The sequence below is a fragment of the Crocodylus siamensis genome, chromosome 1 (genome assembly GCF_052110815.1).
Source record: "Crocodylus siamensis isolate JL-2025a chromosome 1, ASM5211081v1, whole genome shotgun sequence".
Classification (NCBI taxonomy): Eukaryota; Metazoa; Chordata; order Crocodylia; family Crocodylidae; genus Crocodylus; species Crocodylus siamensis.
Genome location: NC_143395.1, coordinates 282894287 through 282906550, shown reverse-complemented (window position 1 = coordinate 282906550; position 12264 = coordinate 282894287). Strand labels below are relative to the sequence as shown.

The window sequence follows — 12264 nt, the reverse complement described above, 5'->3', positions numbered from 1 at the left end:
CATTACTTGCCATAGGCCGTGATTTCACCCTCTATAGGATTTCTATTTCTAAATGGAGTTAATAAACCCATAATTTCCATAAAAAACATGGCTTGTACGATGATGCATTGAATAAATGCCAGATATGTGGTCCGTATCTTGTAACAGCACCAGTAGTAAACTTTAAGATATTGACTTCCCTTTCAGAATTCTGAAATCAAATTAAAAAACCTAAACTACAATTCAGTGATGAGGAATTTGAGATGTAGATAATGAATTCTTTGTCAGACTGAGAATCAAGATATAGGACCTTCTAGGTCAGAGGTCAGTAACGTTTTTGAGCACAGTGCCAAAAACACCCCAACTTCAACTTGTAAGATGTTGGTGTGCCAGGGCGGATGGTGGGGGAGCCATGAGGGTAGTAGCAGCGGAGCCTCAGCCCCTTCCCTGCATGCACCTGGAGGTGTGCACACACCTGCTACCAGCAATAAGCCAGGCTTCACAGGCCCCAGTGCAGCTGCTTGCAGTCTTCTGACTACCTGATACAGCTGGCCTAGGATCTTGGCAGACCTCTGCCCCCCCACCAGAGAGCCTGGACTGCTCACACCAGGTGGCAGGGAGGCTGCAAGCAGATGCACAGAGGTCTGTGGACTGGAGCCCCAGACCAGCTTGTTGCTGGTGGTGGGTGCATGCAAGCCCCCAGGCAGTGGGGGAATGGCAAGGGATCTGATCCTTGTGGTAGTACAGCCCTCTCCCCTTCCCCACTGTCTGCCCAAAGGTACGTGTGCCAAGCAAAATGCCTTCACTTGCCACACTCTGGCACACATGCCAAGGGTAGCCGACCCCTGTCCTAGGTCTTCGAGTTCAGTCCACTGTTTTGGCAAACAACCATAATATCCCTTTCCTTAATTTATCAGCCTCTATCTTATAATCAATTATTTATTGCTGCATCTGTAAGTGTCTGCCTACTCCTCTTGTGCTGGGTCATAATCTAGCCCATTATAACACAAATATTGCATTGATGCACTAGGGGTTCTAAGTTGGTAGCAAAAAGCTAAGGTTTTCACATATGTTGTAAAACAGCATAATAACTCTAATTGGCCAATGGCATGGGCATAAGAAATGTTGACAGTGTATTATTATGTAGCATAAGAGTAATATTTCAATTTATAATTATGCAATTTAAATATATGCCATAAAACTCCATTTTATTTATTATAATAAATTAGTTAATTATCAAGACTTTGAAATAAATGCTTGAGGTTAAAGAGAAACTTCTGACTCATCTTTTAACAACTACTAATTACAGTTACTAATTATACTAATTTATATTTTCTTAAATAATAAGAAATCTAATGTATAGTCATGTCATGCCTTATTACTTATACAGCAGTAAAAATGGCAGGTCTCTGCCTTCAAGAACTTGCAACATAAATTTGACATAGCGCAAGATAGATGTGGGGGGATGTAAGTTATAACAGTGCAGAGCTTTTATTATAGCAAAGCAATATTATATTACTGGAACCACTAGCTTACAGCTTTGGTTTTATAGACTATTCCATACTTACATACTTGGCTCTTGGGAGAAAAAAAAATCTGTGTTCTTTTTCAATGGCGTTGCTATCCCATCCTGCTGCTCAGGCAATCAACAGGTGCTCTTCCTTGCATCTTGAATCTCTCTCATCTGTAAAAGCAGGTAATCAAACAAATGTATAGCTTGCATGCAGGAAAGTAGGAGTTAAATTGTAAGCTCTAGTGGTTATGGACTTTTTTTGGTATATAAATATTCTAACACACTTGGGTTTACAGGTGCTATGAAAAAAGTATACTGTTAATGTTGTTCTTAAAGAGTGGGAAGTGTCACCCCGATCTTTGTCAAGTGACAGGGCACTGGAAATAAAGTTTAGTCTCTTCACAGTTCATGTGATTTCATCTTTATTACCCGGCAAGTAATTTTATTCTTGCCTTCTTATGGATGGATGGCGAACACAACACAGCTGCTTCCTGAATGTATATGGTACCTAACAAAGAGTGTGACTTAAAATAGAAAAATTGGATATCACATCATAGGAGATGTTGGCTGTCTCCTGAGCCTCATCAGAGATGTTGCAGAGCAATGAAGGCCTGATAAGGACCACAAGAGTCTTCGTTTGCAAGGTATTGTGCAACTTTAAAACAATTAGCTTCCTACCAAAGGTTGGATCACACTGAGCTAGTCCTTAATGACTGCAAGACTGCCAAAAAGTAGCAAGCAACTTTTCCAAAAGCCAAACCACTTTTAAAACTGTCTGTTTTGTTACAAAATATTTTGACAAATATTTTACGCAAACCTGCACAACTCCTATTTCTCTGGAAGAGAACTTAGGGCAGATTCATTTTTTTGGGAACTGTGTGTATCTCATTTCTACCCCAGTGCTGGTCATGAGAGGACTCTAGGCTCAAAAGTCAGTACTGTGAGGCTGTAGATGGATGTACTTCCTGTTTCATCTTGGATATTATTGTCATACTTACGCCATTTTTAAAGCACTGCAGGTGAAGTCCACATCTGGACAGCTGCTTTTTGTAATGCTACAAGAATATATATCGCACTACAAATATAATATCTGTCCACAGTCTAAGTGTGCTAACAGGATGCCATCTCTGCTTCCTGGGACCAGGCAATATTGTTTTCTAGTTCTTTGGGAAAAAATGCATCTGAACAAAAATGCACCCCTGAAACTCAGTAAGACTGGATAAATCTTGCTGGCATGATAATGTGTGCTTCTAAATTAGAAATGCTGAATTTAGGCATAAGGGAAGTATATAGAAGACCAGAAAATGGGGGGTGAATGCATGGGGAAATGTGGCTTACAGAATATATTTACATTTAATTAAAAATTAAAAGGCTGATATTCATATTTTAAAAGTCAGTTTCTGACTATTTGTAGCCTTTTGTTTCGCTGAAGTGCTAATTTCCTGTCTACACAGAATTTTTTTATGTGAAAATTGACAATTTTTTACCATCTTTAGAAATTATCTTTATAATGCCATTGCCTTTACCAATGACAACATTCAAGACATTATGGAGAAAATAAAAAAATATTGAAAATATTAATAGAAGAAACCTCATAAACAAAATTAAATTAATACTACAAAAAGTATTTCTGTATGAGCAAACAAATCCTAATTTAACAATTATCAACACAAAATATTAAACTAATTTTAAACTTCTAATTTTTAATTACTCAGATTAATCTTTTAACCTAGAAAGCAGTCATATGATGAATTTTGCAGTTTTATGTTTGTTTTGCTATTATTTCTCTAAAACATTTCAAATTGATCTACACCTTTAAAAAAGCCCTTGCTGTCACACTTAAGCTGACAACAGCAAGGATAAAAAATTTTAGTTCTCCACTGAACCATTTCACATCTGTAATATTTGATGGAAATATCTTTCTTCAATTTGCAGGTGCTTGTGTAGCATTTGGAAATACTAACACCTTGTTCCCTTAAAATAAATCTTTCTTTTTGTCATCCCCCATTTCTTAATATCTGTTCTCATTCTGTCAAATACAATCTTTGGCATCAAAGAATTTAAAAAAAAAAGAAATCTTGTTTTAAACACGCAAGTCTGATTTGAACAAATATCCTGAGCCGATCACATTGAATACTTAAAATGTTTGCATGAAGAGGTGATAAAGCAGGACTGGTAGCATGGAAGTTTGTAATGAATCAAGAAAGGTTCACAACTTCCTTTCAGGTGTATTTTAAATAGATCAAAGGCAAAAGCTGCTTCCAAAAACTCTTTTACCTATCTATATCTTCTAAGTTCCTGAAATTATCCTTAAGTAAGGAAGAAATCTACCTCAGTTAATTCAGCAGGCTTAGAATATCATCTTTTGGGTCAACTCTTGAAGTATTTAGGGCTACATTGTTCCTGTAGAGTACAGCTTGCAGGAAAGATACAGTGGGGCAGAAAAAACTGCCTCTCATTCCAGGGAAAGTGTAGAGATGCATCATGCTTCACATAGGCACTGTGTCCATCAGAGCAATCCATTTATAGTGAAGGAAGAATAATTTCTTATACTTCTGAAGGCAATCAGTGTCTTGTCATGGGTGCAACTAGCCAGCTCTGCATGCCAGACTCCAGAGAAAGAGGGGAGAGAGAGTAAGCTGTAACTCCTGTCGACATATCAACCCTCCCTGTAAAAAAGGAACTCAGGGAAAAGGGCTTCAGCAGCAGCTCTTGGGGTCTCACAAGACCCTTATTTAGATTTTTATTTAGAACAATGATATTGCTCTCCATTTTCTTGTCCCTGCTGACTACAATGAATGCCCTCTATCAGGGAAAACCTAAGGATCTGTTGCACTGATACTGAAATTATTTGCAGCCACTTAAAATCTAGCTATTTCATAGGGCCCCTGGAATCCATGCAAGGTTTTCCTATTTTTCATACTTGTAAAATGGTTAGCCATCAGTTGCACCTTCTGAACAAGGGGGGAACACAAAAGATATATCAACACCATCTCCTGTACCTGTGAGCTCAAATATGAGGCAAGCCCTACCAACTCCCTATAATATGATAATATATCTCCCTTAGAGATGCAATAAGTATACACCCAATGCCACTCTTAGGACATTTCTGCCCTACAGTGATGGCATGTGGTGGTAGGGATGCCCTGAGGAAACTGCCTACCCACCCTTGCTGATATATTCCAAACATGGAAATAGTCATGTGAGAGCATTCTCATACTTCAATAACTGGAATACTAGAGAGTGACCACTGAGAATAACCCTAATGTGCTTAAGTGATTGTTAGTGAGAATGTGGGGTAAGGGCATGCTGAGATAGTCCTGGCCAAGAAGTGCTGTCACTGCAGGGTAAACATACCCTTCACACTGTTGGGCTGGTACAATCCCACTCCCGTGGAAATGCAAATTGTCATACGCTCAGCATTGCTCTAAGGTGACCCTGTTGTAGACTCCTGGGACACCAAGTGTACACATTACACTTAAGGGTGTTTGTACACAACACAGCATTTAATCCTCATTAATATACCACACTTGAAAAAATTTAACACAGGTTAATTTGGTGCGTTGCATTTGTGTTTGCACCTCATGTGCTTTTCAGCAATTTAAGACCCATATGTCATTCCCTAAAGATTGCAGCAGGGGGAGCCAAATATCAGCCTAGTTCAGATCACCCTCCCCCTGTTCCCACCAACTGAATAAAGCATCATCTCTCACCTGATCACCTCTCAAAGTTCAAGTTGGTGAACTTTTCTGAACAAAAGAAAAACTGGCTTGTCCACTCAGTCAGGCTGCCAGAAAAGCCTTCAGTTTGTCATCCACTAAAAAGCCCTGGCTTTGTGGAAAGTTTTTACTTTTCAAAGATGCCAATTATCACCCTTTCTCAGGCAGAGCTCAATTGCTTTGCTTTTGTTCTCTCACCCAGAGATCAATATGCAACTTTATTGTCCTGGAGATTATTTCTAGGAACACATGCACTCGTTCCTGATCTGTAGCCCCTCCCCGCCTCCCCCCCGCCCCCCAGCCCTGCCTTATGATTCTGATAGGAATTCACCCTATCAAAAGACAGTAATTACAAGTCTTTGAGTTGATTATTGTTTAAACTACATGAATCCATAGGTAGGGCAACCTAAGTGGGGAATGCCACAAAATAAAACATACCCAAGTAGTGTTAGTTTAATGCACCAAAAAGTTTTTTAGAGCATCAGGAAATCCCAATTGTGCAAACACAAATGCAGTTGCGTTGGCATAAATGGGAAATCACATGTTGTCTACAAATGCCCTAAGACCTGATTAACCAGTTAATCATGTCTTAGGTTGTAACCCAGTCATGCATTCAATCAGTTGATGGGATGATAAAAGGAAAAATAAGCCATAAAGTTATTCCACAAAATATGGAGTCACACCATTAATTGAATATATGGCTGTGGCTGGGAGACCTGTCATCAGATTGGGGCTCCCCTGAGAAGGGAATTCACAGCTGACATGGGCTCTCAGCCACAGAGGCACCCCAGGCATCCACACTCATGAGATTCTGCAGCTTGCATAAGCTTCTAGCTGTGGGGGCACTCAAGGCACCTCTGTGGCTGAGAATCCACTGCTGATGCAAGCTCCCAGTTGTGGGGGGTGCCCCGTGCATCCCTGTGGTTAAGAGTCGCATCAGCTGATTATGTGGATTGCGCATCAGACCCCATGTCACCTGCACCTGCACATCTAGAGGGTCCCTGAAGCCAATGCTAAAAGGAGTCAGGCAGAATCCCCCAAAAATGATAATTATGTACTGTGCTTCTAAGACGGGATTGGAAAGGCATTCTCTAGCTAGATCATAGATTTCATAGACATTTGGGCTGGAAGGGACCCCGGAGGATCATCGAGTCCAGCCCCCCACCCTAGGGGCAGGAAGTCAGCAGGGATCATAGGATCCCAACAAGATAGCATCCAAATGTGTTTTGAAGGCATTCAAAGTGGGTGCTTGAACCGCCTCGGGTGGCAGTCTATTCCAAAACTTGGGGGCTTGGACAGTGAAGAAGTTTTTTCTTATGTCCAGCCTGAATTGGTCGCGGCGGAGTTTGTGACTGTTCGATCTCGTCATCCCTTGGGGTGCTGTGGTGAAGAAACTTCCCCCCAGATCCTGATGAGCACCCCCGATAAATTAATAGCTGGCCACCAGATCACCCCCGAGCCTGTGCTTTTCCAGGCTGAATAGCCCCATTGCTCTCAGCCTCTCACCATAAGATCTGTTTTTCTGACCTCTGATCATGCATGTGGCTCTCCTCTGCACCCTCTCAAGCTTCTCCACAACCTTTTTGAGTTGTGGAGCCCAAAACTGGAGGCAGTACAACAGCTGCAGCCTCACCCAGGCTGAGTACAATGGGAGAATGATGTCCCGGGATTTATTTGAGAAGCATCTATGGATGCAAGCCAGCGTTTTGGTGGCTTTACTAGCCTCAGCATCACACTAAAGGCTCATGTTCATCTTGTGGTCAATCCTGACCCCCACAATATTTGACTTGCCCTCTGGGTTGTATATGAATTTGTTTAACAAATAAGTCACATTTTCTTTTCCCTTCTCCAAGAAATTATATTTTTTTCCCCTTTTGCTCCCTGGCTAGTGCCCTAATAGCAAAACGGCATTGGAATTGGTGCTGATTCATTGCTGTTTTATACCTTTGTCAAGTCTAACGTAACTTATTGCAAGACTAGAGGATGGATGTTATACCCCCAGTACTTGCTTGAATGGTAGCAGTATAGCTGATTTAGCTATGCCTTCTTGCTATTACTGATAGAAAACACAGAAAAAGTTTAGAGAATCATATGCATTTTTGTTCCCCGCTTTCCCGGTTTCAGTGTTGTAGCTTTGGTCTTGCTGGTGTCACTTTGCACCAGCATAGTGTTTCAAAGTGACTTTAAAACTGCCCTAGGGAAACACTTGAGGATTCCCTCAGCATGACCAAGCAAGACTGTGCTATATCTTTTTGGATGCTACATCTTCTTCTACTCTTAATGGGAGTCAGATTTTACCAGCTAGCAGCAGGGAAGGTGCATTTCAGGGACTGCCCCAATGGGACTGCTCTAATTTCTGTAAATTAGGCATCCCAGCAGCTTCTCTGATTCATTCAATGGGCCAATTTAGCCCCACATTGGTTCCCAGATGCAGGGCAGAATAAAAGTAGAAGGATATTGTAGACCAGCTTAAACCCTGCATAGCTTTGCATCATACCATCAACACAAAGCACCCATAAATCTGATGGAATTAGGTATGTAGTGAGAACCTCCCATAGCAGCCAGGCTATGAAGACCTACAGCACCACCTCTCCCTGAAGCTGGTGAATACGTATGTGTGTGTGTGTGTGTGTGTGTGTGTGTGTGTGTGTGTGTGTGTGTGTGTGTGTGTGTGTTGGGGGAGAGGGAGCATTGACATAAGGAATAAAAAGGGAAGGGGAGATGGGGAGGCTTGAAAAGGCCAAACAGCTCATAGCTGCCCTGGCAGTCATTGTAAGCTAGATCAAGTTTCAGCCACTAAAAATGGTTCCAGTTAATACTGGGGCACTTATTCAGTGTACATATGGCCAAAAACAAGAAGTTGTCTTGGTAGCTTGTCCCCTCATTCTTCCACTGTCACTCCTCATTATGTGATTGGCTGGGAATTCTGGGCCTCTCTTCATTCTGCTTACTTATTCTCATCTCTCTCATTCACTGTGATAGCTTGTATTCATGGATCTAGGATTTTGAAAAGATGGGTGCAGATCATGTGATACCTCATCCCATATAATGCAACACATTTTTTTTTTGTTTTTTTTTAGGTGGAGGGGGCTGCCAGATTCAGGAACATGCTTCTTGCTGGTGCAGGGGGAGCCCACAATCCCACCTCCCACATGTGGCATGTCATGAGATACGACTGTGAGGATCACAGATCCCATCACGCCTTTACCTGCACATGTAGAGGGGCCCTAACAGACAGCAGAATTGCAAAAGAAAGGCTAGCTTGATTAGTGGAATATTAAAATTACTAAAAAGGAGAGAGGGTCATTTAGCACTTGTGGAATGAAGAGTTTAGAAGGAAGATGATAACTTTTAATGATCCATTAATTCAGTTGAAGCTCTCACTGTTGTCTGAACAGAAATACTGCTACTGGTTTTCAACTTTGGGTGTTTATCCAGTAATCAAGGGGGGAGCAGTGGGGAAGGGGTGCAAACTACACTGATACAACCCCCTCCCCACACTCACACCCCACATCATCCCTTGCTTGTATTGTCTGATCTGAATATGCTCATAGATTGACCAGAAAGCTGAGGAGATTAAAGTGATGTATGCAGCTCATCTGACTAAAAAAGTATGCTGATTTACACTAGCTGAGGATCTTGATTATTATTTTCATATGCAATATGAACAATTTTCATATGCAAATAATGAATTGCTAAATATCTGAGAGGTGTGTTACACTTGTACTTTCTAACTACTTTGATGTTGATGATACCATTGTCTAATTATGCTCTCATGTTTGAATTTTTTTGTAATCGGATGCTTCATAAAGGACTTTATTTTATAAAGCATATCACTGTATATAGTTTTATTACAGCTCTATATGTGGTAAATAGACAGAGACAGTATTTCCCTTGATTTCAGTTTTAGCATATAATTAGTGATGAGCTACTGAAATTAAAAGTGAAGTTGTGTGGTGGAAGTAGATTTCAGTTAAGTCAGGAGTGAATGGTTTATTCATATTCTTCTAGTTAGTGTCCTGATGTCCATTTTCATCCCATCTTTGTAGCCTTTTTTTTCCTACACTAGATGGCACTGTGATGCATACTATTTGAGACAAAAAACAACCCCTTGATACAATATGAAAATAGTACAGAATTCTGAAGTAAACCTAATATGACAGTAGCAAAAATGCTCACAAATGTTTTGCTATTTTTGGTGATACCTTGTAAAGAGCATGTCTCATTTCTTGTCCATGACTTTTATATCTATTCCAATGTAATTTTATGAAGACTCTATTAACAAGGACATTTATTTTTCTGGAAACAACACTGAATTCTGTTTACACATCTATCTGTCTGCTGAGATTGAAAGATGCATGTGAAGAATCTACAGACAGAATTTAGTTGCATGTTTGAATTTTTGATATTTTTTGTAACCTTTCATTGAACATTAGTTATTTTTCTCCTTTCTACAAGCCTAGGTTTGGAAGATGAGTTTTTTAAATAAGCTTTCATCCATTAAAGGTATAAATGAAATTTCATACACTGTGGTCTTTATGAATATTGAACAATTAAGGAAGGTGTTTTACCAAATAACTTTTCAGTTCTTGGGTTTACATGTACACACACATATTTGTGTTTGTCCTAAAATTTAAAAAAAATTAAAAGTTGCATAGCAAGGAACATTTACTCAGTGTATTCAGATTCTTGAATGCTATTACAATGACAGGTTTGGGTTGGTGGCTGACACAAAAAAGAAAAAAAAAGTTTTTTCCAGCACAGCTAGTTCAAGAGCTAAGGCCATGCCAAAATTGTTTAACACAACAGTGGTTATTGAAAAGAATTGACTTTACAGACTTTTTAGAAGAAGCCCCAAGCAAAATTGAAGCAAAACATCATATCAAATTGTGGTGCCTTATTTTCAACTAAAAATAAACTTATTCCAAGATGTCATACCAGTAAGTCCTCTGCATTAACTGTAAGAGGTGATATTACTATCTCCATAGATTTAAGAGACCAGTTTCCTACATGTTGCTATGATACAATATCATTACTTGGTATGATGTGCTTTATAATCAGCTAACATAAGAATATAGGTCAAGTGCAGATATGAATAATTCAAAACAGGAATAATCTGTCTTTTCCAACAAAACTGTTTATAACACAGTTTCCCTCTGAAAAGTGACCCTGTGAAACTGATACCCACAGGTCTCATGTTTGTTGTGTCCCTATAACTTCTGTAAACAGTATGCTCATTTTCTAAGATATTTGTTTTTCTAACTGCTGCTTCTGCAAACTCAACAATGGCTCAGACTCAAACTGAGTTCTTTTGATCTAGTGCATGAAAGATAATAAAGATGTTATAGGCTGAATTATGCTCGAAGTCACACCTGTGCAAACCTTTGTTTTCAGTGAAATTGAATAGCTGTATTGGATTGCAGCTTAATAAGAAATTCTGATAGCAATAGACAAAGCAAGATAAGCTTTCTCTTTGCTACATTGGATACGCAAAGGTAGCAGAAATATACTTAATCAGAAAATGCCAATGTTCTGGACCTAAATGTTTCAATTTAATGAACTTTAGCCGAGTTCAAGACCAGAGTACCCATGGGGCTAGGGATTCTGCATACTTCTGGGACCTTTAGCTTCAAGTGGTGTGTGTTTTCAGACTGCGTGCCATAAAACAGTTCTGAACCCTGCGTGCCATAAGTGACCAGTTCTGAACCCTGACTGTTGGCAGCACATGAAGCGGGGGCAGTGGCTGGAGTTTTTCTGCTGCAGGGGGAAGAAATCGCCTCCTTTTCTCATTGCTAATGGCGTCTGCTGAGCAGCTGTTTTTGAACACAGAATTTGGAGGCAAAATAAGAGGGGCGGGGGGTGTGTGTGTGTGTGTGTGTGTGTGTGTGTGTGTGTTGGGGGGCGGGGGGCAAAGGAAGATAGGGAGCAGAAGGTGAAGCTTTTCCTGGGAGGCAGCGCCCTCACTTGTTAGGCAATGCCCAGGGCTCTTGCTCTGCTCACTTCTATATTGTAACATTACTGCCTTGGATCTGAAAACTCTGGAAAGCTTGGCTTAAATTGAGACCAAGGTCTATTCACTGAACATCTCCATGGTACAGGGGACATTGATTTTTAGAAAAAGACTAGCTGTAGGTGTTTCCATTTTTTTCCCTCTGAATTGCAAGTTTATGGAAAATTATTGTATTGGTATGAACCACATCGCAAGCAAATTTTAAAACACAGCATTTCTCTTGATCCAGAAATCCTGCTTTTCAGGCAGCTTTATTACAAGAGTAATAAAGCAATGCAAATATATTTTGTCACTAGCACCAACAGGTAGGAATGACTACGTCAGTAGATCAATTGGTAAGACGATGCCATTCTTACGTAATCACAGTAACGAACCACTCTCAAGTGGACAAACAGCTTGAGACAGCATCATAGAAAATGTTTGGGGCCTTTCCACCTTAATCTATTCTTTTGTTAAAAAAAGGTCTTTCCCATTTCATATTTCCAGCGCTTCTCTTCTCAGGTTTGCTAACCTGAGAGTGTGTTTTAATTTGTAAGGTATTCTGCAGTTCTTTCTGCAGGCCTCTAGTACTTTTCACAGTACTATGCAATGCAGGACCATGGGACATTTATATGTGAATGTGTGTTAGACTATGAGTGTATAACACACTGAAATGGCAAACAGGACATGAAGGAAATAAACTTTATTCAAAACTCAATGGAATGATTTAAATTTCCCACTTCTTTCAGTGGACTTTGGACAAGTATATAACATATTATGGAACTGCTGCTGTTAGCCGGTTGGTTGGAAAAATTTTCACTAGGGGCTTTAATTCTTAGCCTTAACTAAGAGTCTTTTGTTAATATTTCATATGGCATCTAGAGTGATTAATGTAAGCACCTGTGAGCTGTGCAGCAAGCAGTTAATAGCACAGACAATGGGCAATGAGAAAATGTTTATACATGTCCAAAGCTGTACAAGGTGAGCAGACAGTTATCTTTTGTACTGTCTAACCACTGAGAAGACAAACTCTACAATCCACAGTTTTGGTTTCATTGTAATTT

The 12264-nt window shown here is 40.0% G+C and overlaps 1 long non-coding RNA gene across 1 annotated transcript in view; it reads left to right on the top strand.

Moving 5' to 3' along the window:
- Positions 1-9895, top strand: part of LOC149874563 (uncharacterized) — a 36970-nt gene extending 27075 nt beyond the window's left edge. Inside the window, exon 3 of the long non-coding RNA XR_016439954.1 lies at positions 8292-9895. This is a non-coding gene — a long non-coding RNA (uncharacterized LOC149874563). The remainder of the gene's footprint in view (positions 1-8291) is intronic.
- The last annotated feature ends 2369 nt before the right edge of the window (positions 9896-12264 follow it).